Below are 26069 nucleotides of genomic sequence, written 5' to 3'. Positions count from 1 at the left end.
ACTAATCAATAGTTAATCACATCGTAGTTTTTCTGCAACACCTTCTCTATCCACGAAGATACTTTACAAATATTGTAAAGAAGGGTGGGAGTCTGAAAATTAACCTGTTTGCTTTAAGAGAAAATCAAACGTATTCTCATGTTTTATTAATGTCATAGGCAGTAATCTAGCAACATCCACTCTGTTCTTGAATTGATATGGTGAAATTTCCTTTTCCATTGATAAAAATCTGGATATAAATTTGTTCTTTTTGAGCACTAGGCTGTCTTACTCCAACATAACGGAGCTAGTCAATTACTTGACTTTGACTTTTATTTCCAGTTTCACAGTGCCCCTAATAATTTCTATTTGGGTCAAATGAAGTATTGTATAGGACTCCAAAGACCGTCACAACGAGTTTTTACTGACGCTTTCCAAAATTTTAGAAGAAAAATACATTTCTAACTGAGGCATTGACTTTATTTGAAAAACCGGAAAGTCTCATTAAAAAAAATATTGAATTTAGATTTTTTTCTCAGGTGAAGTAATTTTGCAGACCTGATAAGGACTGGCAAAATATTGATCTACTCCAGCATGTATCAGCCACCCAAATTCTGCAGGCCGCAGACCCTGGTATCGAAGAAATATTTTTTCTGTATAGTTTTTAAAAATAGCTGTAGATGAAACAGAATAATCAGAACGGTCCACACTTTTCATACTCTCTGCCAGAAGTGCTCTCTTTTGCCCAAGGGGGAAAAAAGTAAATTAAACCCAGTTTAATCATCAATTTCATCCCCACTTCCTTCCCAAGGAATATTAAGAGTGGGCTGATTGCTAGTAATCAAGCTGCTTCCATTTTTCAGAATACCATGAATCACTCTCCAAAGGAGTCTACCAGAAAAGGAAACATTAGGAGACCTTTCCAAGGGCAGTCAGGAACCCCACTGACCTTCCTCTGACTTTCAACTGTTAATCCTCCTGAGTCCCACAAAATGGCTTTCTGCTGATTATTCTTATTTTAATGCTGAGTAACTTCTGTACAACCTCAAAGTTTAAATTCATTGTTTCTGATGTCACTCTTTACAGCATAACATTGTAAAATGGTTTACCAAGTTTTGAATAGAAAAGGCACAACTTGGGGGTATGAACAAGTCACGGCTCTCCTAACAAGTTCCAAATGAGAAATGTTACATTGATAGGACAAGATGCCTTGATGGAGATTTTAAGAATGTGACAAAGAAATCCCTTTTTGCTGCTAGCTCAATAGCACAGGTAAGATAGCTACAAAGATTTTAGGTGAAAGTAATTTACATTTATAGAAAACAGAGCATCTCAAGAAAGAGAAAAATCCTTGTACAAATCCTTTTTTATTTCTAAATTCCTTGTCGTTTTAGAATGTGTTAAGAGATTAGTCTTGCGGTGACTGCGTGCACAAATGTAATAGATACTGCTCACTCAACAACAGCAACCACACAGCATTGCATACTGCTACCCGCTTTACCCAGAAAGATTTAGGTATTTCTTGGATCATCCATTCAAAAGTGAGCCTTCTACTGTGCCTGTGGAGAACTGCTATTGACCAGCACATGATGGACGTCTGTTCAACACCTTGTACGCTGGACACCAGAAACACTCTTGGCGCCCAACATCAGCGCTTAGCACTTGACCCACCTCTGTGCCTCTCCCCATGTCTTGATGCCCTGTCACCCAGCGTCTGGGACACTGTTTTTCACTGCCAGGTAAGAGGGCTATGTTGAGCTCACCAAAGAGCAGAGCCTGTGATAAATGACAAGTTGTTATGCTCGCCTTCAACTTTTTGTGCTCTTGAAATCCATGGCGTCCTGTCTTGATAACCAAGAATAGACCTTAAGCCCTTCACAAACGCTCCTCTAAAGCAGAGTAAACAACACTTCAGCAGGAAGTCGGTAATCTGTCCAACTGATCTTTCAACAGACTCCTCTGCCTAAACCAGTCAGCACTTTGGGCTTCCCTCTTGGGAGCAGCTGCAGTGATTTGTGCAAGGACAGTCTGCCTTTATCTTGAAACAGTACTTAACCAGGTCTCCCATGTGATGGATTGCAGCCTGCTCCTCCCTCTTGTCCTAAATTCATTTAATATTGAGGTTATGATCAGACCCATCGATTTATTAGCCTAAGACAATCTACAAACAAGTGCTATGTCCCCTGCAGGAATTCCCAGTGTGACCAAAACTTGCCTGTCCCTAACTGAGTCCGTAGGACAGCGTCTCTCTGCGCTTCATATCCTGACAGTGGAACTTCACCAACCTATTGCTTCAGTTAACACCTTGGCTGGAGCTTGACATTGGCGTTTTGTTTGCAACAGAAGCTGTTCAGTACAGAGAAACAGCGTAAAAAAGCTGCAGGTGCTAGCATGCGTTCCTTCCTGAATGAAGGAGCTGTCTGCAAAAACCGTTTTTGATCTTGCGTCAGAAACGCTCACTTCCCGTTTCTTACACGTGAGTTTTTTCAGATTTCTCCTCCTACCTTTTTTCCCCGCCCCCAACTTTCCTAGTGTTGTATCTTTAACTGGAACCAGTGTTCCTGGAAAGGGCTCACTGAAGTTACTTAGGGGACTGGCTTTCAGGTCTCATGTGGGCACCAGTAGTACAGAAACTGCTGCCTAGACACAACGCTGCTCTGTCACAACAGTCACGTGCATGTTTTCGAAATCCTGTGGCTCTATCTGCTGGCACTCAGTCACGAAAGAAAAAAAAAATGTATGTTTAAGTTGCTGTCTACTATTTTTGTGTTTAAATTTCCCAGAGTTTTAGTTCAGTCTTCACACATCATGTTCTCAGTTCAAAATCAGTACTATTTTCACACCATTCCCAAGAAAGCCCAGAGGGCGTTAAGTAAGAGGTTCACGGGGAAGCGCCTGTCGAGGCAGAGCACAGGTCCTCACCCATTAACCGCCAGAACCTCGCGACGCTGCATGCCTTGTGCCAGAGAAATTCTCCCTACTTTTTTGGTCAGATCAGAGCAGAAACTTTATTTTTACATTGCTGCTACAGAAGACAGCACGCTGCAGCGAAAGCCACCACAAGCCTCACCAACACACGCTGCCTAAGCACGGTACCAAGGCCTTTTGTGGGCTTTCCTACATGTTCTGGAAGCTTCCAACCAATCAAAGCTCAGAATCAGAAGCCTTTCCTTTTATGGGACGCCGCAGCGGTCCCACCCTGGCGCCTCAGGGCTGGTTGGATCCGGTTTTTACCAGTGATCCTACTTACAGCTCCTTCACAAAGGAAGGTGCTGGAACAATAAAACGCTCATAATAGGCGGCAGCCAGAGCTCTCTTCTAAACTCCCAAGCGGCAAATAAAGCCCAAAACTCATTACACAGCCTATATATTTCCACAGCCTTCCACACCTGGCTGTACAGCGCAGCCCGGGGCGGGATCGGGCTGTGTGAGCCTGCTTCCGCTGAGCTAACCCGAGCACAGGACATGCTGTTTGGGCCGGCTGAGGGAGGACAGATGATGACTAACTGAGTGCAGTTTACCAGGGTAAACATAGCCCATTTGTCAGTGTTTGAAATAAACCTAGGTTGGCAGCACGCTGGTTCAGGGCTCTGCAGCATGTGGCTATGGTGGTTCGAATCTAGTCCTAGCGCTCTCAAACTGCGTTTAGCTCTTGAGTCTGCAGTCTCGAATTAGCAAATCTGAGCCATATCTAGCAGTTACCGTTGTCTCTTTGACACTGTATTGCAAAGCAAAGCAATCAGTCACCATGTCCCAGCTGAAGCCACAATTACATGACACACTGGTAGCAAGAGCAGCTTAGGGTGTTCTTGTTCCTACCTCCCACAGTTCGCAAAGACGAGGGTCAAAGTACTGGACGGACCGCAGGCAGCCTCTTAATTCCTGAGTGTTTCAGCCTCCCTGGCCTTGTGGTGCAGTTTACATGAGGATTGCAGCCTATGTTCAGCTGTGGAGTATTCTTCCATTTTCATTTCCATTTTTCTCACATGAAAAGATAAAAGTGGTGGTAGTAACTCTCTTGCTATAGCTTTTTGAGCTTCAGTAGTCCAGCCTGGGAACTACATGAACCTTTAGCTGCTTTGCCTCTGTTCCTTCCTCTGAAAATGAATTAAAGTCACAACGATGAACCTACATTACCAACGCTGGACTCTGGCCAGAGCTTGAGTATGTTGCTGTTCAGTTATTTTCAGCTTGGAATCCCCTATCATTTTCTATCATGGTTCCCCAGCCAAAACAGTGCATTTCAACAGCAAGATAAAAAATGCAAACATGACCTGGAAAGGGTCTGCCTAATCTTGTCATCATCTGTTAACTGTGCAATGTGAATGCCTTGACATAAGATACTTGTGTGCCATATTTTATCCACAGTGTGGATTCCTGTGCTTCCAGATACTGTTTATCAACTCCCCCAAGGAGTGCTGTCCCTGTACTCACAAGGGACACATTCTGCTCTGAGTCACACCAGGATATGTCTGAAATACTTCAGTTGCCTGTAGTAGCATAACCGGATTTTTATCAATGTAACTGAGACAACATTCTGTCCAAGATGTTCTAATAAAAACAAGAGCCTGCCCTGGGAACAAAGAGCATGTGATAGGTTTCTTCCAGCTCGCTCAGCACTATGGAGCTGAAAACAAGATGGGGGTGCTTGCGAACTCACGAAGGTGCTCACGCCTTTCACATTACAGGGGCCAGCTACGAAAGCCTCCTAACATCTGCAGGCATGGATGTTTCACATGGATTTGAACTTTGACACTGATGGACTCTGTAACTGACTGACAAAACAAGGCACAGGGGCAGGAGGTCAGTGGATAGTAGGAAAATGTGGAGCTGCCATATGTACTGGCATTCACAGCACTGCAATGAATAATTACCTGTACAGTTGGTTGCTACAGTTTGCAGCATGATGCTATGGGCTTGGTACTGCCAGTTATATTTTCTTTTATGACGCTAGAACAAAAGGAGGCTGATTATGCAAGGGCAGTATATTGGCTCTACTAGTTTTTTTGCATGCCGGTGAATAAATTGCTTGTTAGCGTTGTATGTGCTGATAAAGTCTTCTGCCATGTCTTCCTGTTATTTTGTAATCATGTGAACAGTAATAACCAATTCGATAAAAAGGAAATTTCACTAAATCTACATACAAAAATACATGTGACAAGAGCATGGTCAGATTTGTCTGCCAGCAGCATGTTTGAATGACATAAAACTGAAGTAAGATGAAGTGCAGAGCAAAGCCACTTTAGTGCCTTTGGCCACTAGGAGCAAGAGGTGAGTGCGAGCAAGCTCAGTGAGGTAGCCCCTGCTGCCTGCATACTCAGACTTCCTTTTCCCTCTCCTGTGCTGTGAAAGCAGCATGTCTGGCCCCCAGGGCAGTCTGAGGTGTTCAGCTCCCATGAGATGTCTTTCTGTTATGCCTCTTGCATTGCCAGGGAAAGTTGAAACAGCAAGGATTTGAATGCTGCCTGGGACATGACACCAATGCAGAGACAGGAACCTGCCCTTGCCTTCTACTCTGCTGCCCACAGGCATCTGGCCCATCTCTGAGAGGCCAGGGCCTGTGCCCAGAGGCAAGCCACGTGGTCCTGCAGGTGGGGCTGCCAGGCAGGGTTTACTCCATGTCACGGCCATGGTTCACAGCGCTTCCCCATTGTTCTCCTTTTCCCCCCGAGCGCCCGTCCTCCTCTCCCAACCACTCTGCCCTCTCTGCTCTGTTTTTACAGGTATTCCTCCCGTTCCTGCCTATAGCTTGTGTGAGAGTGTCTCCATGTTGTAGACACGGCTTATCAAGACTGCACCTCCCCAACCCACAGCACATACAGGGTGAAACCAAACGGGAGGGTGGTCGGACTCTCCCTCCTTGATGGGATGTACATCGAGGCCGATCTTTATTTCTTTTGAAAACATTATCAGCTACCTCCCCTCTGCAATGATCCTATGTTATAAAACAAGTCTACAGCTCTTAGTATTTCTGGTGTGTCACCTCTGCTCATATCTGTGATTTGGATGCAACCTCTGACTCAGGAAGTCCTTTAGCTGCTGATTGCCAGAACTGGGAGTGCCTCAGAGAAGCTCTCATGCAAGCTTTGTTCTGCTACTTGTTTTCTTTCCCTTATCATCCCCCGTTGGTCACAGCTCGAGATAGGATGTTGGTCAAGCCGGGCCTTTGCTCTGAGTAGTGTGGCTTTTCTTGTGTTTTCCTAAGAGTGCCTGTGCTGTGTGGCCACAGGGCGGGGAGAAGAAGAGCCGTTGGGATTTGCCATCAAGTGTGTCAGCGATCACCAATTCACTTCTGCAGATGCCAGATCTGCTTGGTGGATGTACGAAGTCCTGAGGGTTGGGTCCCCATATTAAGGTGGCTTCCATCACTACAGAAATACTATGTGACATCTCTCAGTGGTTTTTTTACTCTTCAATTGCTATATTGGCAAGTGTGCGGTTAGGAATGAGCTGGGAGGCACACAGAGAACCTCCCTCTGTCCCTTGGGAGTCCTCATGGTAAAGGGAAGCCACCTGAGCTCAGAGGGAGCTGAAAAATAGTCTAGCATTTACTGAGTACCTAGCATGACATCTATTCCACGCTTTTCCAAGGAAAGTTGATGGGCAGCCCTTGGTACCTTCTGCTGTTGGAAGACTGTAGGATCACAGCTGAAGAAGCCATCTAAAGGGCAGTTCTGTGAATGTTAGCACACTCCACGGGTTCAAATGCCCTACCCATCCTTGTCCTCTGTGACTGCCCTGCCACAGCTTGCTGTTCCTCTTCCTCTTGGAAAGCAAGTACCTCTCCATGGGAGCAGGGCGGGGGAGATGCTGGCTCTGTTGCTTGAAATTATGAGAAGTACTGCCTGCATCCAGCTTCACGCAGTAAAAACTGGTTTGCCCTTTTCCAGAGCTGTTTCGTATGCTTTTGGGTTCACAGCAGTTCATGCTCATCAGGCCAAAGGCTGCTGAGTGCTTACGTGCAGAATTGCTTCATAGTGGAAATGCAACCCGAATGTCAATGGGATGGACTGACAGCCAGTCTAGATCTATATGAACTGTGCTGGTAGACTAGGGAAAACTGCAAGGAGGAGAGTTAAACCTCACATAGGCAGACGTGTGCAGGAAGGCTGGAAGGCTCATGAGAAGAGGGAATCAGTGTTACGAAAAAGGGCAAAAGAGTGGTGGGACTACTTGTACTGCAGATCTCCGGTTTGCAGGTATGTTTACTGTTGGTGATGCTGGTCTTGTGAGTAGTGGCTGTCGTGTAAAAAAAAATCCAGAAAATTAACAGAATTTGTAGGCTAGGGCTAGACTGGGGTGTGAGTATAGACATTTCTGGTGTGGATATCCAGGTGATACGGGCATGAATATAAATCAGAGTGCATGTTTACCTATTGCTGAAGGCATATGCATGCTGACATCGCATTGGTATCACTTAATGCCAACGCACACGCACACACACAAATCATAATTTGCTTTTGATTATTGAGTCTTAATTCAGATCTAAACCAAAAAGCCCTGCCAACTCGAATTTTATTCACATGGTCTTTTGCTCATACTCCTTTTGCCAAAAATCATAGGATACGGTCCATCCCATTTGAAATAAAAAATGCAAAGATTGTTTCTGTCTCATCACTGCATTGCTGAGTATCCAGGATCTGTACAAGTGTTTGCTTCTAAGACGTGAAAGAATGTTTTCCTGACAGCTCCAGAGTACATTGTTTGCTATTGCATCAGATGTACAAGTGGTAATGTGGCAATAAAGTGTTCTGGTTCTGTTCCTGGTGCTGACACCACTCTTAAGCAATCTACTCAAAACGGTTCTCCTGATCCAGTTCTTCCACCCGACAGTGTGTTGATGAACCAGATGGTTGTGATGATGAATGGACTCTCATCCAAGGTTCCCCCATGGAACCAAATCTTTGTATGACAGATCCCTAAGACCAGGAGGCTGTGAAAAAGCCTGAAAACAAATAAAACATGACCAACGTCTCTGCCAAAAAGCCAGATCCTGCTGTCCTGTTCTGACAGCAGCAAAAGAAATAAATGCAATGGCTAATGCCTGGAAGAGCATGTTACCCTGGCTTCAGGGGAGTGCTCTTACTCTTTTCCTGCTGGGACTGGAATGGTGCCAGGCTGACAGACCACCACTGCCTGGTTCAGCAGCTTCAAAGGCTGCTGCTATTTCCTGTGAGTCATCCTGGTGACAGAGCTGATAAGGCTGCGCCAAGATGCAGTGCGATGTTAGTCGCTCAGTGTATCTGTTTGGGAAATGCAGATCTCTCCAGAGCACTGTCACTAGGAGCCTGCCTGGATGTGTGAGTCAGGGCTGGAGCCTTGGCGCTTGTTCCTCCTGTGAACAAACATGTTTAGGCTTCAGTGTATATTACCTCTTTTTGGGAAAAGCTGCACAGAGAAGGTCCTGCCAACAGGAACTTGTTGAAGGAACAGACCTCATACTGTGGATGGGAGTAAGGACTTTCCAAACCCCTATGTCCCAAAGCTTTCCAAACTTCCTGAAGTCCCTCCACAACATTTTATGGTTCAAGACAAGCTCTGACGCCGGTTGCTGACCCTCTGAAACTATGGAAGCCTGGGCATACTTGGAGCACGCTTCAGGGGACCCTGCACCAAGTGGACATTCTCCAGGTGCACAGACATTGCTCCTCAGCACAGGCTCTCCGCAGCATCCAGCAGCAGCAGAGCATGGTGCCCAGGGTCAACCAAGGAGAAAGCTGTAGTTTTATGTATGTGTCTGAATGGAAGCTTTTTTTTCCAGGGATCAGGAAAATTTTGTAAGGTATCTTAGTTTCAGAGTTGATCTTGAATTTTTAACCCAAACTGACTGGTTTAATACTCAGGAGACACTTGGGCAAGGGTAACCTAATGGGATTTGTTTTGTGCTGGTGTTTGATTTTGGGAATGAGTTCTCATTCCCAGTCCTGTGCCTAGCTGTTACTTGTCTTCAGTGACAAACACTCCTGAGCTGAACTCATCGAATGTTCAGGAATAGCTCAGATAGGATTTATCAAGATTCTGAGAGGGAATAGACTGACCCGGGAAACAGCCTGACACACCATTTCCTCCTACCTGCTCCTTTTAAAAGGAGCTTATAAAAGTGCTGTTCCCCATGGCCAAGATCCCTGGAGGCTCTAACCACATGCCTCTATCCCTGCCCAACAAAAAAGTCGAAATAAGCTAAGCTGAGCTCTGCAGTACACTTAAAGTCCTTTCCACTGCAAAGAACCTTTTTGAAAAATGAGAAACTATAATTTTCTATTTCCCACTTTCCTTAACTTTCAAAGTGTAAACCCCCCCCCCCCCAACAACCTTGTCAAACTTTAAAACACTTTTATTTCAAACCTGCCCAGCAGCTCCAAAATCCTGACTGTTCTTTATGTCTCTTTTTCGTTGCTGAGCTATTGGTGCTCAGGACTGCTGGAGTTTGCAAAGCTGCTCTCTTCATGGGAGATGCTGAGAGAGCATCCCAGGGTTAGGAAGACTATTAAAGAGCAATTCCTGAATAGACTGGCACTGACTTCCATGCCAGCAGTATAAGACTAAAGCTATGTGCTTTGAAAATCCCATTCACAGTCTGAAACATGCTAAGCAGCATGTGAAGGTCTGCTGTCTAACTATTTCACCTTTAGGGACTCTTTATAACAATTCAGTGAATTCTGTCAAAACAAGCCAAAGTGGGTGTCCAGAACACCTGGCTGAAGCTCTAGGATTCCATCCCTGTCCATAACTCATGCTCTGATATTGGTGGATTTCATCATGTTTATAGTGATAAACATGTTGTGTGCATACTACATAAATGTAGCAAGAATGGAGCTGTGGCTTTGCTTGTTAGAGGAGGGTGAGTTAAAAGAGACACCGGGAAGCTAGAAAAGCAACAGCTTCCAAGGGGCTCACATAGAAGGCTGGACAGGGTCATTTCCACCAATCACTTCCAACATTCCCTGCGATTCCCCAAAGTTCTTCCAAGACAAACAAAACGCTGTTTGCTGAGGCTTTCCCAACCCTCCCTCTGACACAAGAACTCTCTTTAGTGGAGACAAATTCCCCAAAGCCGTTTGCTGCAACTGCTGCCTAATGACGATCATGCTGCTGTTTCCATATAGATTACTTCAAGATGCTGAGAGACCCTGCCTGTCTAATCCAATCAGTTTCATTTTGGATGCCTGCAAGAAACGAAGCTGAACAAATAAATGTAAACCAAAGTAAACCTCTAATGAGGAATACTGCTTATCATGTAAAGGTCAACTGCTGTCAAACTGCTGCTAAATTACAGTTTTCTTTCTTCTCCGGGCAGGGAAACAGACTGAAGCAACTGGGCAGACGTGCAATTGTGTGAGAGGCAGATCCAGCGTGGGGCTGAAGTGGGCTGTAGCCTCCCCACTAGTAGCGAGTGCTCCTGGCCCTGTGGCTGAGGGCAGCCTGTTGTCCACTCTGTAGTGCTTTGAGGACCCGCACAGAGCATTTGGGAAATGCAACTTTGAGATTCAGCTCTGCTATTGATTTCCTGTGTGTCCCTGAGCAACTCACTTAACCTTTTCATATTTCAACTTCTTGTGGATAAAAAAAAGGGTAAGGATAGCACTTCTCTGCTTATACACGGTGTAGTGAGGACAACGACCTTAAGAGGTGGCTTGGATACTTTGGCCCTTAGGGACTTCTGAGTCCTAGACCACCAAGTCACATTCACATGCCAAACATTTTATACAGTGCCAAGCAAGGAGATAGAGCTTTGCATTTGCTATGGAGAGGTCACCACAAAACTATGCATTTGTTCTGAATAGTGCCAGAAATTCTCTTTAGTTTTATTTCTGCAGCAAAGTGCTCTGTTTATGTCAGCATGCACAAACTTTAAAGATAATCTTCAGACTTACTGTGCAGTGCTGGGAAGCTTGCAACAAAATTCCAGGATGAGGCTAATATTGCCCAGTGTCCTGGCCAAAAGTATTGTACAAATCACACTGCACGTTCAAACCATACCCAAAATAGTTTAAAATGTTCAAAATCCAGGGGACATGGTAATAAGCATTCTGTTAAGGATGGTCTGCTATAGCATCAGTGGAACGTCCATTCTGCAACAGGAAGCGTTCGTCATATATTCCCAGATGTCTCCATCAAATAATAGGAGAAAACCTGCAGAAGCTTGTTGTTTGTCTCTGTATTTTCAGTCTTAATAACGCTGTTGCAGCTGCTCTCCTATCCGCTGGTCTTGGTTCTCACCTTTCCTTGGTCTGGAAGAGGAAAAGCACAAAGATGATGTATAAAGGCCCTTGAAACTGAACTGATTCTTTAATTTAATGTCTTAAAATCTAAATGGTTACAAAGTCTTATCTTGTTATTCTTCTAATTTATCTTCAGTTGAAGAAAATGAAAAATCAAGAAAGCATCTTTCAGGAGAAAGAATTTTCTCTGGAGGTGAATATTCTCTGGAGACACCTGAAGAAGGATTTGAAGGAGGTGTTCATATAGCTGAACAAATGTTTACCTCCAGAGAAACTATGAAAACTTGTTTCATGTGCACTACATGCCTGAAACAGGGAAACAACCTTGTTTCTGTCTTTTGTTCACAAAGCTGTCACCATCTCCATTAATCTGGGCATAGGATAGAGAATATCAGCACTATTAAACTTCATGTAGATCTAAGTCAGATATAGTCTCATCACAACAAGACATCAGTATGCAGCACTTCTAATCTTGCCTTTATATGGAAAATAAACCTATTCTTGGCCATATAGAATGTACCTTATCTTAGTGCTCCTGTTTTAAGCTTTCCCTGGTTTTGTGTCTAAAGTAGGAAGTACCCATCTTTTATGGACTCACCTTTCAGATAATGAAATATTGCTCCTGGCACTTAGAAACCCATTCAGTTTTGCTTTTATTGCTGAAAACAAGAAGAGACATCATCCCTACTGTACTTCATTTTTTTTCTCTTATATTAAATGCTTTGTCTTCTTCAGGAACAGTAAAAATCTATTTGAAAGGTTGTTCCCTTGCATTTTCAATACACAGCTGTCCTCATTACCTGTAACCGTAGAGTCCAGCTAGCATTATCAGATGTTGCTCCAAGGTATAACTTTGAAATATTTCAAGAATAAGCTAAAATGCAAGGAGCAAATTCTCAATACCATATACAACCGCAAGCTCATTTCAGTGCTTGCAAACACAAAATTTCACTGGATGCAAAACATAGATTTCATGTTGTTTTCTTATTAAAATAGTTTTGGACTGTGAATCTAAGTACCCTATATGGTCAGATATGAAGGCAATTCACTACTAGGAGCACTGCCAGCTAATGTCCTAAATGTTCCTCTGTAACAGTGTATTCCATCCCTTGAAGATGGCGTGCAGTATGGAAATCCCAAAGAATCAGTTGATTTTTCATCTCTCTGTCCCAAGAATTTCAAGAGTTTCAAATCCAGCTCTGAATTACACAAATCGCAGAACCTTGACCAGCTCCATTGTGATGTGGGATTTTCTGCATATACCTAAGAGGCTAATGGGAAAGACATTTTTTCATAGTGTGACAGGAAGCTGTAATAGAATCCAACATGAAGAACCCTTACTGAGGCTGAGAGAACACAGAGTTCATCTATGTGAAATACACCAAGAACCTGAGCTATGGAACAGAAAGAAATCTGAATGGCTTGTACTGCTGGATGTTGTCCAGGCACTACTAAAATAATCCAATTTTAGACAATTCTAGTTTGTCAATATTGCAAAAATCACTTTCTGTTGCATATTGCTTCTTTCCTCTGATTCCATCTTTTCCCCTGCTTGCTTCTGCCTCAGCTTCAAGCCCTGGAGACGAATCAGATTAAAGCTGAAAATGAGGGTCACCAACAAAGGATCTCTTTGTTCCCAGCAGGGAGGCCCCGCTACTACTATAAATGTCCATTGCAATTTGGAGGTGCCCAAACACAGGGGACTTGACTGCTAGTGAAAGCAATAGGTGGCTAACAGAAAAGGACAGAGAATATCCTTCCCCTAAAATGAGCACATACAATTGAAACATAAAGCCAAACGGTTCCCAAACATGCACTCATTCCCCTTTTATGGAACCGTTTTGCTTTCATGCCAAGGTGATTTAACACTTTTGCACAGCTAAATCCACCTCTGAACTGGGTGCAGTAGCTCACTGCTCTGTTTGTCCCTCCCTAGCACGAAGATTAGGTGTCTGTGCCATACTTGTGTTGGCTGTCTGGTAGCTCTGCACCAGCCAACCTCTTCCAGAGAATTTCATGTCAGTCACAGAGCATTTTGGAGCACGACATATGTCATTTATGAAACAATTCATCAAGAGTGACTGTATTTTCAAAATGCAGCACCCAGAGTGGACTCAGGCATGTGCACAACCTTCCTGCCTGTCCAGAGCCTCTCTGGTAAACACCAGTGTGTGATTTGCGAGCTCCAAAAGTTTTGGCTTGTGCCCACACCGTGCTATATGTGTCCTCCATGGTGAGATGTGTCTTCCGTAGACTGGTTCCCGCTCCAGCTTGTTTGCATCTAGAGATAGATTCAGATGATGAGGACTGTGACAGTATGGAAGAAAAATAAACGATCTTTCAGTCTGAGAGGAGGAAATCCCCCAAAAAATCAAAGAGATGTTCCCATCTTGGACTTTGGTGAAATCATTTCTTCAGCAGCTATTTACTTTTTTTCCTCCCTATTTGTCTACTCCACTAGCAAATTTTAAAGTTAATTACAGTATTCAATAGGCTATTGACAGCATGTCAACAAGACTCTAGAAGAGACTCAGGAAACTGGGTCTGGTCCTTGCTTTGGCCAATGAAATAACCACTTCTCCTCTCTGCTGAAGCACTGCAGGGACAATAAAAGACCTTTCCTCTCTATGCTGCTACTAGAGGTAGTGCATTGCAATTTTACTTCACACCAGCAGTTCTGAGTCATCTCTACACACAAAGGCATTCCTCATGCATACAGGAGGTTCATTAGCCTACGCAACAGCTACTCCAGTCCTGCCACCTAAACTGTGGTGCCTAACACGCTCAGTCATTTAATTTGCCTCATGAAATCAAATTACTGGAACTCTGCATTAATAAAACTAGTGCTCACTCTTGGATGGATTCTTCATTTTCCTGTATCTTGTCTCTTTACATTCCAGATCCTAGCTACACTAAAACCCATTACTTCCAATAAAGGCTCTTTGGAATGACTAACTGCTCTATTTAGTTCTCCTCTGCCATGCTGAATTATAAGAGCAAAAGATGTTTTTAATCAATGCCTCACAGCTAGATTAAACACGGTGAGGAAGGAGAGGGGCAGGAGCAACATCCAGACACTAATGTTTTGCTAGGGTTTCCACCCCATGGACTAGTCTGACAGATTGTGTTGTAGAGAAAGCAAAACAGCTCTTTTCTTCAAGTTAATAATACACACACACACACACACACACACACACACACACACACACACACACATATATATATATACACACATATATACATATACACCTATCTATTCAGAAGAGGAAGGAACTCTAATTGTCTTGGTGCAAACATACTGTAGGGTTTTGCTAAACCAAAAACTTCCGAAGAGATTTCACCAAATGCTGATGTGCTCTTTGTGAATAGTAGTGACCAAGGCCCCATTTGGATCCCACAAGTTTCTAGTATGGGGAGAACCGTACTAGGAGTATACAGGAGTGTTCACCAGATGCCAAGAAAGGCTGCCACTGCTGGAGAAGACTGCAGCCTCTGGGCAACTGTTCTATATATTGTAGTGACTGGCATCTTCAGTAATACATTGAAACACTGCCAAGTAGAGCAGTTAAAAAAAAAATGGCAAGAAGAGTAGATAAAAAATGGGACCTACATGCTGCCCACAAACAGACTCAAGAGCACGAGGCATGAATGAACAACATTCAGATGATTAGAAAGAGACATTTTCTTGACTTCTTCAAGAGAGTATACCAGCTTCTACTTCTTGAGAATATGTTAGCTTCTCCAGAAGGAATACCAGGGCCTGAAATGGTTGTGTTGCACCCCTACCCACTGGATGTCCCAGCCAAATCTCCCACAAGACACGAATACAGACATATCAGCAGTATTTTCAGGGATGGGCAATGGCAGAACTAGTCAGGAGTGCGTCTCTTAGTGCCTTTCTGGGTCATCTGTTAGCTCTGGACATGTATGTTCTACTGGTGGCACCTGAACAGGGGAATCTGTATGGGGATACAGAATCACACCCTTGGCAAGCCTCCTTTAAACTTCCAGGCTTAAAAAAGATTTAGTCTCAGGTGTGCAAGAGTATGAGTGCAGGTGGAGACGCTTGGGACCTATTGTAGATCAAATCGTTTGAGTCAAATAGTTTGAGCCAAATAGTTTGAGCAGGCTTGTTTGGCCCAGGCTCTGTGTGCACGCTTGTGTGATGTGCAGATGGCCTAACATTACCAACCGGACCTGACTGCAAAGCTGGCCTTGCTTCAAGCAATAGGTAGACTAGATGACCTTCAGAGCTCCATCAAATCTAAGTTATTCTGTGATTCTGTAGCTTGCTTCTGTTGCATGCTAGGTTGTGTGCAGGCAGATATGTATTTGCTTACATTATGGCATTGAAATATGAAGAAGAAGCAGAAGAGCGAAGCCAGTTGTTGGCATGGGGCTCTGTCCCTTTCCTGCTGCCCTTCCATTTTTTTAGCAGGGTTTTTCCTTCATAGTCTGATAATCAAACTTGTCTGTCTGAGCGAGTTGACAGCACTCCTATCACATGTGCCTTGCAGGGTGGTAGACAAGCAGCAGATGGGTGGACCACAAAAGAAGAGAACATTCCTTCTCAGGGAAAAAAGGCTGGGAATTAAGAATCCAGGAACTCACACATCCTTCCAGCACTACTACAAAATCGTAGTCGCCACAAAAAACATCCGTGTTAATCTCTTCCTGATCCAAGCAAACCCTGTGCTGAAGAGGCTTCAGCACAAGAGCCGTCAAATTCACGTCTCTGCCCTTTGTCTCTGCCCTTTCTCTGCTGTACCAGACCTTAGTACCAGCTCTTGATGGCATATTTATGAAGGTCACTGACCTACTCAAACCAACCCTTGAAAAACCTGCAATGCTTCTGTGCCAAACCACATAAAAAAAGCAATATAAAAGCAATCTTTGAAAATCAGTTTAAAAAGTCCCTCCCTAATCCTTGTATCTTGGTAGAGCTTAAAGATGTGCTGTAATGCATGAGTAAGTCCTCAGAAGTGTCCAGGTGTCCTATTCTTGACCTAGCCACTAGTGTGAAGATTAGATACCTATCTGTTTTGTGCTGTGCTGGGCGAGAAGACAGTCCCATGACTTGGGACTGTGCCTTTCTGTGCCCTACTGGGAGCTTGGCACTTGTCCCTGTTCTCCATTTCCCAGGAGTGAGGATGTCACACTGAGAAACGGTACTTTGCATGCTTGTCATCCCTGGGCCTTGTGGCCATGAACTGACAAGTGCTGATACAGTGGGATTAAAAGGGCTTTAACTCTTCCTCTGACTTTATGCAATGTATTGCCAGGTAAAAGTGAGCTTGAAAGGGGTGTCCAAAGCTGTGTCTTCCTATGGTGCAATCAGATTTTCTGCTATTCAGAGATAAAGCATTCAGCCATGGTACCTCGTCCACGTGACTGGCTCTTGTGTCAGACAAGTCTCACCGAAACTAAAGGCCGTCTGGCCGTATGAATGCTATCTTTGAGAGAAGCAAATCAGGGTCATTACCTTCCGCTGATGATTCAGTTCAGCAGTTGCTGCTAGATACTTTTTTTCACTTGTTTTCTCAGGAGAGCCTCCCTGACAGAGCAGAATAAATGATCACCCTTTGTTGAACAACTGCATAAATAGGAGCTGTCAGGAATATCTTAGGCCATTGAGAAACCTCGGCTGCCAATAGGCCTTTAAGAAATCCATGATGTAGAATGTGCAACAGCAGCTACGCGCCTATTTTTTTCCCATTGGGTGATGGATCCAAAGCTAACAATGCTATGTCCTTATCAGCAGAAACATTTGTTGGGGAGTGGTCCAAAAGCTACTGACGCAAGGCTCAGTTCTCTGAAGTGCTTTGTCCTATTCCCATATGAAGTACGTTTGTCTCCAGTTAAATCCTTCAAGCTTTATCATTGGGTATATATAAAGATGTGCGTAAAAACACAGAGAGGGGCGCAGCAGTTAGTTAAAAAACTGAGGTTCCTGCAGCTTCTTATTCCAAATCAATATGTTAAGTGACAGGTGGCTAACCATGTTTGAGCTGTGATATTAATTATGATAACCTGGATATAAAACATCCACCTCTCTAGCCACTGTCCTAGAAGCAGGAGTGGGTAACTGCTATCAGTAACTAACAACAGATGCAGAAGGTTCCGGAAATGAACAGACCAATTATAGACGAGAGCTGATTTGGCTTAACTGGCATCTCAGATAAGAAATTCAGTTCCAGTAGTGTTTCCACCAGTAGGATGGAGGAGATTAGAAATGACCCACTAAATAGGTGTCATTTTTTTCCATTGCTAGAGACCAGCAGGTGCATCTGTAGGAGACATCTTCCTACCTATGCACACCACAAAATCAAGAAGCAACCTTGCGTTTGCTTCCAGGTCCAGATGATTAGGTGTTCCTGTAAATCTGGGTGGAGTGCTGCTTGAAAAAATGGGCAGAAGCCAATGCATGGGATAACAAGATGAAGTCAGGACGCAGGGATGTTGTATGAACTGGTTTGCAGGCTGAGGTCAGAGGAGGAGATGGCGCTGCAGGTCCCAGCTGAGATATACTGGCAGAACTCTGGGCAAATTTTTCCTGAAGCTAAAGCTGTCCCTTGGCAGAGCTTTTATTTAAAGCTGTGCTAAAATTCTTTCTAAAAATCAATTTGACAAAACCCAAAGTAGACTCAGCCCTGGTGGAGTTCCAGAACTGTCCCTTGGGATCTCAGCATTGTGTTCAGGTCCCGGAAATTTGGCTCCTGGGGTGGAAGTGAGTGCTCAGTGTGTGCTTTCTGTGCCCTAGGAGACGGGCCCGTTGCAGAATGTGATTCTTTAGCTGCGCAAGACCTGGAGGTCAGCCTAACAGCATGCTGGGGACCTGGCTTTTAACCTTGCTTTTCCCAACTCTAGCAGCCTACAGAAACAAGGTGGGCTGTGGACACAGCCTCAGCTAATTCCACAGCAGACCCATGGCCAGTGGAGATACAACAGAAAGAGGAGGTGAAGTCTCAAGGAAGAGCTGATTGGATTATCTGCTGAGGTTACATTAACATGGTCGGATTTCTTACAGTTTGTTCCTCTGCTGTGACAGTGCACTGGGTTTGGTACATGGTGATTACAGGCTAGGGGGATCAGAGGAGAAGGCTCTTCCATTTCAAGAGTTCTCTCCTCTCTACAGGACATGAGTAGATTTGTCACTGAGGGAAGAGACCCACTGCAAGTTTTATGCTCTTTGCAAATCTGCAGATTTTTTACTGGCCCCTGGAGCCTGGAGATCGATAACAGTCAGAGCAGAGCTGCAAAGGCAGCAAACAATTATGAACAGGTCTCTTGGCCTTGCTAGACATTGCTGTTGAGGGAAGGGATTTTTAATTTACTTGTATAACATTTCCAGTCTTGGGTGAGTGGGTTTCTAAGCAAGATTATGGGTCCCAATACACAGCACATCATGACAGATGACTACTAGCTATTACAACTGCTCATAGCAATAAAAGGTTGTGATTCTTGAATTCCAGCCTCACCCTCGATCACCTGCAATGGTACCATCATTGGTAGTCAGAGGCACTCTTATTTTAAACGTTTGCATGTGCCCTGTTGCAGGAAGAACCCATTGCACCTCACTCTTGCTCAGCTGTATTGCTGGCAACCAGACACCTTCCTTCACATCCTCATACCCTGCAGCTCTGCCAGGGACTTGAGTCCAGAGAGTTTTTTGAGGTGGGCAAATGGGACGCGTGAGAAGATGCGAAACCACAGTTGCTGGTATGCTGCCAAGCTGATAGCGTGTCCCCAGGAATGAAGGGTCAGCGCTCCCCTTGTCATATAACACTACCAGGACAAGGACGACGCTCTTCCCTTCTCGAGCCTTGCTGAAAGTCAGAGTTTAGCAAGAGGCAGGAGTTCATGGAGGGTCCAGAACATGCAGGAAACCTTTTGCCTAGAAGGCAGCTTCTGAGACTACCAGCATTTTGCCTGTTTCTCTGTTGCATAATTGATCACGCCTGTGTCTTCAAGTCCTTTTTTCTGCCCCTGCTCCATGGCTCTTTCGACGCCCTGGCTGTTAGACTGTACAATGATATTAGCTGTGAAGTCAGGGCCTCATGGCACAAGAACAGGAAGCTGGGGATTAACGGGAACATTTCTTGTAAAGGGGATAATCACAGGCACATCAAACAGATCTGATAACCCTCCTGCAAGCCAGAACTACTAATGAGGTGTTTCCTCTCTCCTTGTTGAAGGTCTCATAATTAAGTTCCTGCCCTATTCCTTTTCCCAGCAGTGGTTATGACAGCTTTCTGACAGAGACCTGCAGAAATGGGTGTTTCTGGGGATGGAGCCTACTTTCTGAGCTATAGATCAGTGTTAAGTGATAGTATAAGTGATAGCTAAGTGTAGATCAGTGAGGGATGTTTTGTTTCTTGCTTTTCTCTGTATCTGCCCTTCTTCATCCTGGGTTGAGCCCCTCATCTGCAAGACCTGCAAGGTTTCTGAGCTTAGCAACCAGGATCTCAGCAGCAGAGTTTGTTTTGACCACTGCCTGCTCATCAAGCAGGGGCAGGGGAAAAGCTCCCCGTGTCTCCGTAGAGTCACCCTCTTAGAAAGTCACTTGATTTTGGACCTCCAGTGCTGACCTCTTATTCTGGCTTGCTGTATCTGAGTGCTGGTGAGAAAGTAGGGAAAATGAGTGGAGCAACAAGGAGCATCCTCACCCCCAGAAAGGGGCTGCTGCTCCAGGTGGAAGTGGCTAGAAGGAGCTGGAGGAGCCAAGGGTGTCCTGGGGTCTTCTGACAGCCCTGCCTACCCCTGCCCTGCAGTCCCAGTCTCCTTGCAGCTTCAGGAATAAACTTCAGTCTTACCTTACTCTGCTGTCCAACTTGGTCAAAACACATCCATCCTGACTTGTCCTGGCCCTCCAGCTCCTCCGGGTCCAGGGCTCCCACATATCCAGCACCTGGCCCACCCTGGCTGCTCTGGAACTCGGCTGCATGCAGTGCTGCACTCGGGGCCAGGGACTCTGGCTGAGTGAGTGCATGGCCTGCAACAGGGAGCTGCAGAAACACAAGCTCAGCTGGCACCAGCAGCCTCAGCACTTCAGGGACGTCACAAGTACATCTTCCTGGGGAAAAGCCAATGCAAACAGTGATCATCCTGGACACCAGATCAGCCTGGTGCATCATCCCTCAGCCCCTTGGGTTAAAACGCTCACTGAACTAACACATGGAGAGTCTTGCCAAGTGACTCTCGCATTCCCCTTTTATGCTACATTGATATATGTGGGCTAGCCCTTTTTTCTTAAAGGACTGGACTATTTAATTTTATTCAGTATTTAAATAATGGATAACTAAGCAACAAGCTTGTTTCTCACATAGCAAAAAAGCAAATGCTAAACACTTACAATGTACTTTTTATTTTGCTGAGTAAAATATGTCAGTAGAAGGTAGGCAAGTAAATGAAGATTTTGGCTTTATTGGCTTTGGCGGACACTGCCCACAGAGTGAAAATTGAAGGTGCTTTGGAGGTCAAATCATAGATTATGTTCCTTGGTATATTCTGAGGACACCAGTGGAAAGTACAATTTGAGAAAATGCTACAGGAAAAAAAAGAGATTTCTTTGCTCTTAAAGAAATCCAGATCTCAGTAGGACCCGGCTGTAGTCTTGATTGATAATGACTATGAATGTGCTGAAGAGGGGCCTGAGCAATGAGTAACAGTGAGATGGTGCAATCTCATACGGGAAACGGGGCAGAAGTTTCAAACTCCATGCTCGCTGTGCCTTCATCTCCTGTTTAGCCTCTTCAGGGTTCAAAACGAGGCACCTGCTTTTCAATTTGGACTCCCATCTGAAAAATTTTAGCGTCAGGAACAGGTCTGAGAAGCAGCCTCCAAGCATGAAGGAAACAGCAAAGTTTTATTTTAAAAAAGCATCTAAAAGTATCAAGATCTCTAATAAGTACCAGGCAAATCTGATAGTTAATACAGTTCTAATTCAGATAAAACTCTCCTTGACTTTGCAGCTAATTTTGCCTGCAAGAAGGTTATAGAGGCTGTCAGAGAAGATGCAGATGGCTTTACAAAGAGGGCCCAATCCTGTGAGGTAATGACGATTCCTGGGGGCCTGCCCAGAACCTCTGCCTTGGCTGCGCTGAGCTGCACCTCCAGGGGCTGCACCAGATGCCTTCATTCCTGCGCTTCCAGCCATGCTCCTGTGAACCGGGGTCTCCCATGTCTCCCACAAAAGTCGCTGACCTCATAAGGATAATAATAACACAGGCTGTGAGTTTCAAATTCTTGGGGGGAAAGGAAAGGTTTGGCGACTTGGCTGGCAAAGGGAGTGGTGGAGCCAGGACTCACGACCTCCTGGTCTCAAACTCTGTCTAATGGAGAAGGCTGTTATGCTTGGCATCGTAGAGAGGGGAGAAGCAGCCAGTCTGTATTCTCCGGGCTGCTTTACCTGCTTGCATAAAGCCTCCACATCCACCCTGGCTGGGGAAATAGCACCCCTGAAGCGAAGTTACTAGCAGGTAAATGATAGACATGCTATTTTTAAAAAACATATATTTATAGTCTTATAATTCCTTTTCACGTGGCTACATTCATTGCTATTTATTTTGGACTTCAAACAGAATTTTCATTTTTAAAGCTGCACCCACTCAAACCCCACAGCTGCCTTAACTAATGCAATAGGAATGAACGGAGATTTACAAGGAAAGAGAACACATGCCTTCTTATAAATTGTTTCTGTCTTTTCAGGGTTTATCAACCAAAGTCACCCTGATTTTCTAAATCTGGAAAGGGACAACATTCTTTTTCCAGATGAAGAGTGATCTTGTCTGGGATATGCTGCATAGGATGGTTGTAGCTGTCATCAGACATGGCTAACCACCAGGTCTCCTCTGCAGCTGCGTTTTGCCTGTGAAACCACCCATGGTATTTTAAGTTTAGACAGTCACTTTGGAAGATATTTAAGTTGCCACAGAAACTGTTTAAAGGGGTGAATTACAGCTGAAAGGAAGCCTTCACCTCAACACCTATTATGTCTTTGTAGGAGAAAGCCCCACGCTAAATTAAGTTAATGGTGGCCATAGCTCCTGGCCCACTTTAGCCACATTGGCTGAGTGTCAAGGCCATCTACAAAAGCTGTTCCCTGTCTTTCCCTGGGGACATAGGGTTCAGGTAGCTGTGAACACATCAGTCTCTTTCTTTCAACTATGGAAGAGCAGTTTAGAAAAAAAAACCTAAGGATTCTTTGCGATGTTCTGGTCAGAAACAAGGGTTTTATAAACGAATGCCAGGGAAAAGTTCCTGTCATTTCCTTCTGGAGCAATATATCTCCATCTTGATGCACACTGCCCGGTGTTACCAGCTCTGGGATGTGAACATTGGTCTCTCAACATCCTTCAGTCTTGAGAAGCAAAAGCAGCTGCCGATACTGGGATGTGCGTCTGCCACATGTTCCCTAAGCAGACACAGAGCTACGCACGGACCAGAAGCCAGTGTTGTCCGCACCAGTCGTGCCCCATCACCCTTCTTCCTAATCCCAGGCAGAGGAAGCAGTTGGTGCCAGCACTGATGCATGCAGATCTCTCCCTATGAGTGTTTTGATCCATAACATACATATACCCAACTGGTTGCCTGTGGTTACATTACAAATGAAACAATGATGACTAATGAATTCATAAATGACAGGGACAACAGGGATGATGAGGAATTTTGGTGGCATGGAGAGAGTTTAAAAAACAAAACAAAAATGTAGTTGTCCCTCGTGCTGCTGCAGGGAAGCACGTTTCTACCTACTCCACAAAGTTCCCAGGGGGTGAGACAAGACCAGAACACAACACACCAGCTCTCACCTGGCATTGGGCTACACCGGAGGAAACCAGCTGCTGGACCTCCAAGGCAATTTTACTTTAAAGATGAAACTGCTTCCTTTAACTGCATCCCTACTTATAGCATCGCCTCAGAAATGAATGTCTTGTATGAGCTCTGTGCATGTTGCTTCTGTTCAGCTGTGTAGCAGACCCTGTCAGGCACAGACATCAGACAGGCACAGCCTTTCGAAAAGAGCGCTTCAGATCCTAATTCCAAGGGACCCAGCAGCCATATGGTCCTCAGGCTAAGGGAGCATCTTGGCAGAGTAGCCAAAGAGGGTGCTAGAAGCTCTGCAGCTAAAAGCAGGGTGGCTTGAAGGGAGGATCTCTGCCCATGAGAACACCCTCAGTGGCATTGCTGCCTTTTCCCCTCCCTAAACCTCAGGGCCGGATCTGTGTTGACCTGTAGCACTGCATTTGGGAAATGTGGGATCTCTCTAGTCGTGCCATCTGCCACTCGAAGTCTCTGAAACACCTCTCCCTGCTTTTTGCTCCCATCAGATAGTTACATAAGCTGTTACAAAACCAAATGACTTTGACCTTTGAAGTGGGAAATCAATGGCTGGGCAGGGCTCAATTCACTGCAGAAATATTTACAGGCACTTCAGGACCATTGTATTAATTTCTTTCATTCTGGGGAGATGGGACTGAGCCAGCAGACATTAATCCCAAACCATACATTAAAAACTTAATTATGATTCTCAGTTTACCTGCCCTGGTCTTCTGCCATGCACTGGAGAACAGCTCAGCAGCCTTGTGAGAGAAGTTTTCTGAGAGTGAGGTTGCTAAACGTAAGTGCAGAAAACTCCTCCCAGAGGTGTCTAGTGGCAAGGAGGTCCCCATGGATTCAAAGAGCTGGATGCAGGTGACTGTATAATGGGAGCCCAGGCACAGAGCTTGGGTTCCTGGAGACATACGCTGGTTACCAGGGCTGGACCATCACTGCAGCAACATCCCCAGCAAAGGCATTTGGGTTAACACTTCCTGCTTGCCTTGTGGGAGCAGCCAAGCTGCAAAAACATGTAAGGCATTACATCCCCAGAAATGCAATCAAAAAAGTCCTAGGACATAACGCACAGTCTTTTTGTGATGGAGGAAGTTGAGCCTCACTGTAGCACTTTCCTAGCGATTTGAGGGAGAGTGTTCCTGTTCCCTGAAGGGGCGGGGAGGAATTCTGGAGGATACACGCCACTCAAAATATTGAGTCTGTACCTCCATCAAAGAGGTTAATCACCTAAGTAGAAGAGAAAACCCAAGCTCTTTTTCTATTTAGAGTCTCACTCGAAAGCATTTTTTATCCCGAGTGAGTGTTCTGCACATGAGCTGGTGGAAGGGGAAAATTTGAGTTTGTTTATTCCAGTGAAGAGACAATCTTACACCAGTTCCCTCAGGGCTAGCTTCTTAAAAAAAAAAAAAAAAAAAACTCACCACAGATTAAAATCACCCAATTACTATACTATAGCAAATAAAAACACTAGCCAGAGATGTAATCACTCGTGCTATTAAAATACACCAATAACACAAAACACCATTCACAGATACCATCTCCTAGATGAATTCCACACACAATAACCCATCTAAAAGCAATTACTTACATTGTTTAAGGAGTTACACACAATATTTGTTCTGACATTCCAGAATGGGCTGGGATGGATAAAGAGTCTGGGTGGTCATGAGACTCAGTGCCTTTCACTTTCATGCAGCTACTCTGAATTTAGCCTATGCTCATTAATGAGCAGAAATATTCAAACTAGTTGATGTGTACTAGGTGGTGTATGCAATACGAGTGAGGGATGTGCTGCAAACTTCTCCCCAAACTTGGGGAGAAGTTAAACAGAGTTCGCATCACAGAACAAAGCCTGATGGAGCTGGCTGTCCTGAGTGGTCTGAGGAGAAGAGGCAAGCAGCATGTGAGCTTTGGAGGCTGAATTGTACCCAGGATCTTCTGTTGTACCCATCATCTTGGTATCTTAGTGCTTAACACCCTTCTTGCTTCTAGACATGGTCCCCAGTTAGGCAAATTTGTTGATTGTAACTGGCAAAATAAGTATCTCTGCATGTTCTGGAGATGTTTGTGTCCAAGATTCTCAGTGTGATCATTTCCATCAAGTGCCTTCACTTTTAAAGGACCCTCCTGCCCCCTAAACCTTGCATAACACAGCTACTGCCTTTCCTTCAGGACATGGATTCTCTTTCAGGTCAAGAGCAAAAACTCTATGGGAATTCCCACTACAAATATGTCACAGCCTCAGTATAAAACAGGAAGGTAGCTGGATACAGTCAGACTGAGGCATGACAAAGAAATGAGAATACCTGATTTTACCCTAAACCACTTCTGGATTGTGATTTCCTTCTTCCAGCAAGGTGTTTAGGGAAAGGATGGGACCATATATGGTGTAAACACAGATAAAACCTTTTTGGCACCACCCTGTGGAGTCTGCTCCAAAAGACCTGACAGACATTGGTGGATGTCCTCTTCAGATGTCTGGAGGGCTAAGGATGAGTTAGGTCTTACTGAAGATTAACAGAAAATTAAGGGCAAACTGTTGAAAATATCTATGTGATCTAGGAACCAAATGTCAAGGACTGTAGCCTTCCCCACTCGTTTGTAAAGGCACTTCAGCTCTGGAGCCACTTATGCAAATGGTAAACACTTGCCCAAGGGCTCAGAAGACATCTGTAGCTATGGCAGGGAGAACGCACAGCTTTCTCAGGATATGTGCACAGGACGATCCTCCCGAACTGGCTCTCCTGTCGTCTCTCATTCTCACCCCAAGTGGCTGGGCTCTCCTGAGCTCAACGAAGAGACTGGAGGAGCCACACGGAGTCCCTTGTGAGCACAAACCCTGAGTCTGTCCTGCAAGAGAGCAACAAGAGGAAGGAGAGTGTGACTGAGGGGCAGAGAGTTTCTCTGTGCTTCCTTCTCTCACTCCACTCCTTGGATGCTCCAGTGGAGGCACACAAACCAGTCCTTGGGCACCCAGGCACCATCTGTCAGCAGCACACATCTGTATACTTGCTTTTTAACCATGGCAAGGGCCTA

At 44.8% G+C, this 26069-nt stretch overlaps 1 long non-coding RNA gene across 1 annotated transcript; it reads left to right on the top strand.

Annotated features, from left to right (window-relative positions):
* Positions 1-6894: 6894 nt before the first annotated feature.
* Positions 6895-25090, top strand: LOC138069169 (uncharacterized). The gene is made up of 3 exons (XR_011143991.1): positions 6895-7178; positions 21173-21431; positions 21909-25090. It is a non-coding gene; the product is annotated as an uncharacterized lncRNA (long non-coding RNA).
* The last annotated feature ends 979 nt before the right edge of the window (positions 25091-26069 follow it).

This window comes from Struthio camelus, chromosome 13 (assembly GCF_040807025.1).
Source record: "Struthio camelus isolate bStrCam1 chromosome 13, bStrCam1.hap1, whole genome shotgun sequence".
Lineage (NCBI taxonomy): Eukaryota > Metazoa > Chordata > Aves > Struthioniformes > Struthionidae > Struthio > Struthio camelus.
This window is presented reverse-complemented; position numbering and strand designations above follow the sequence as displayed.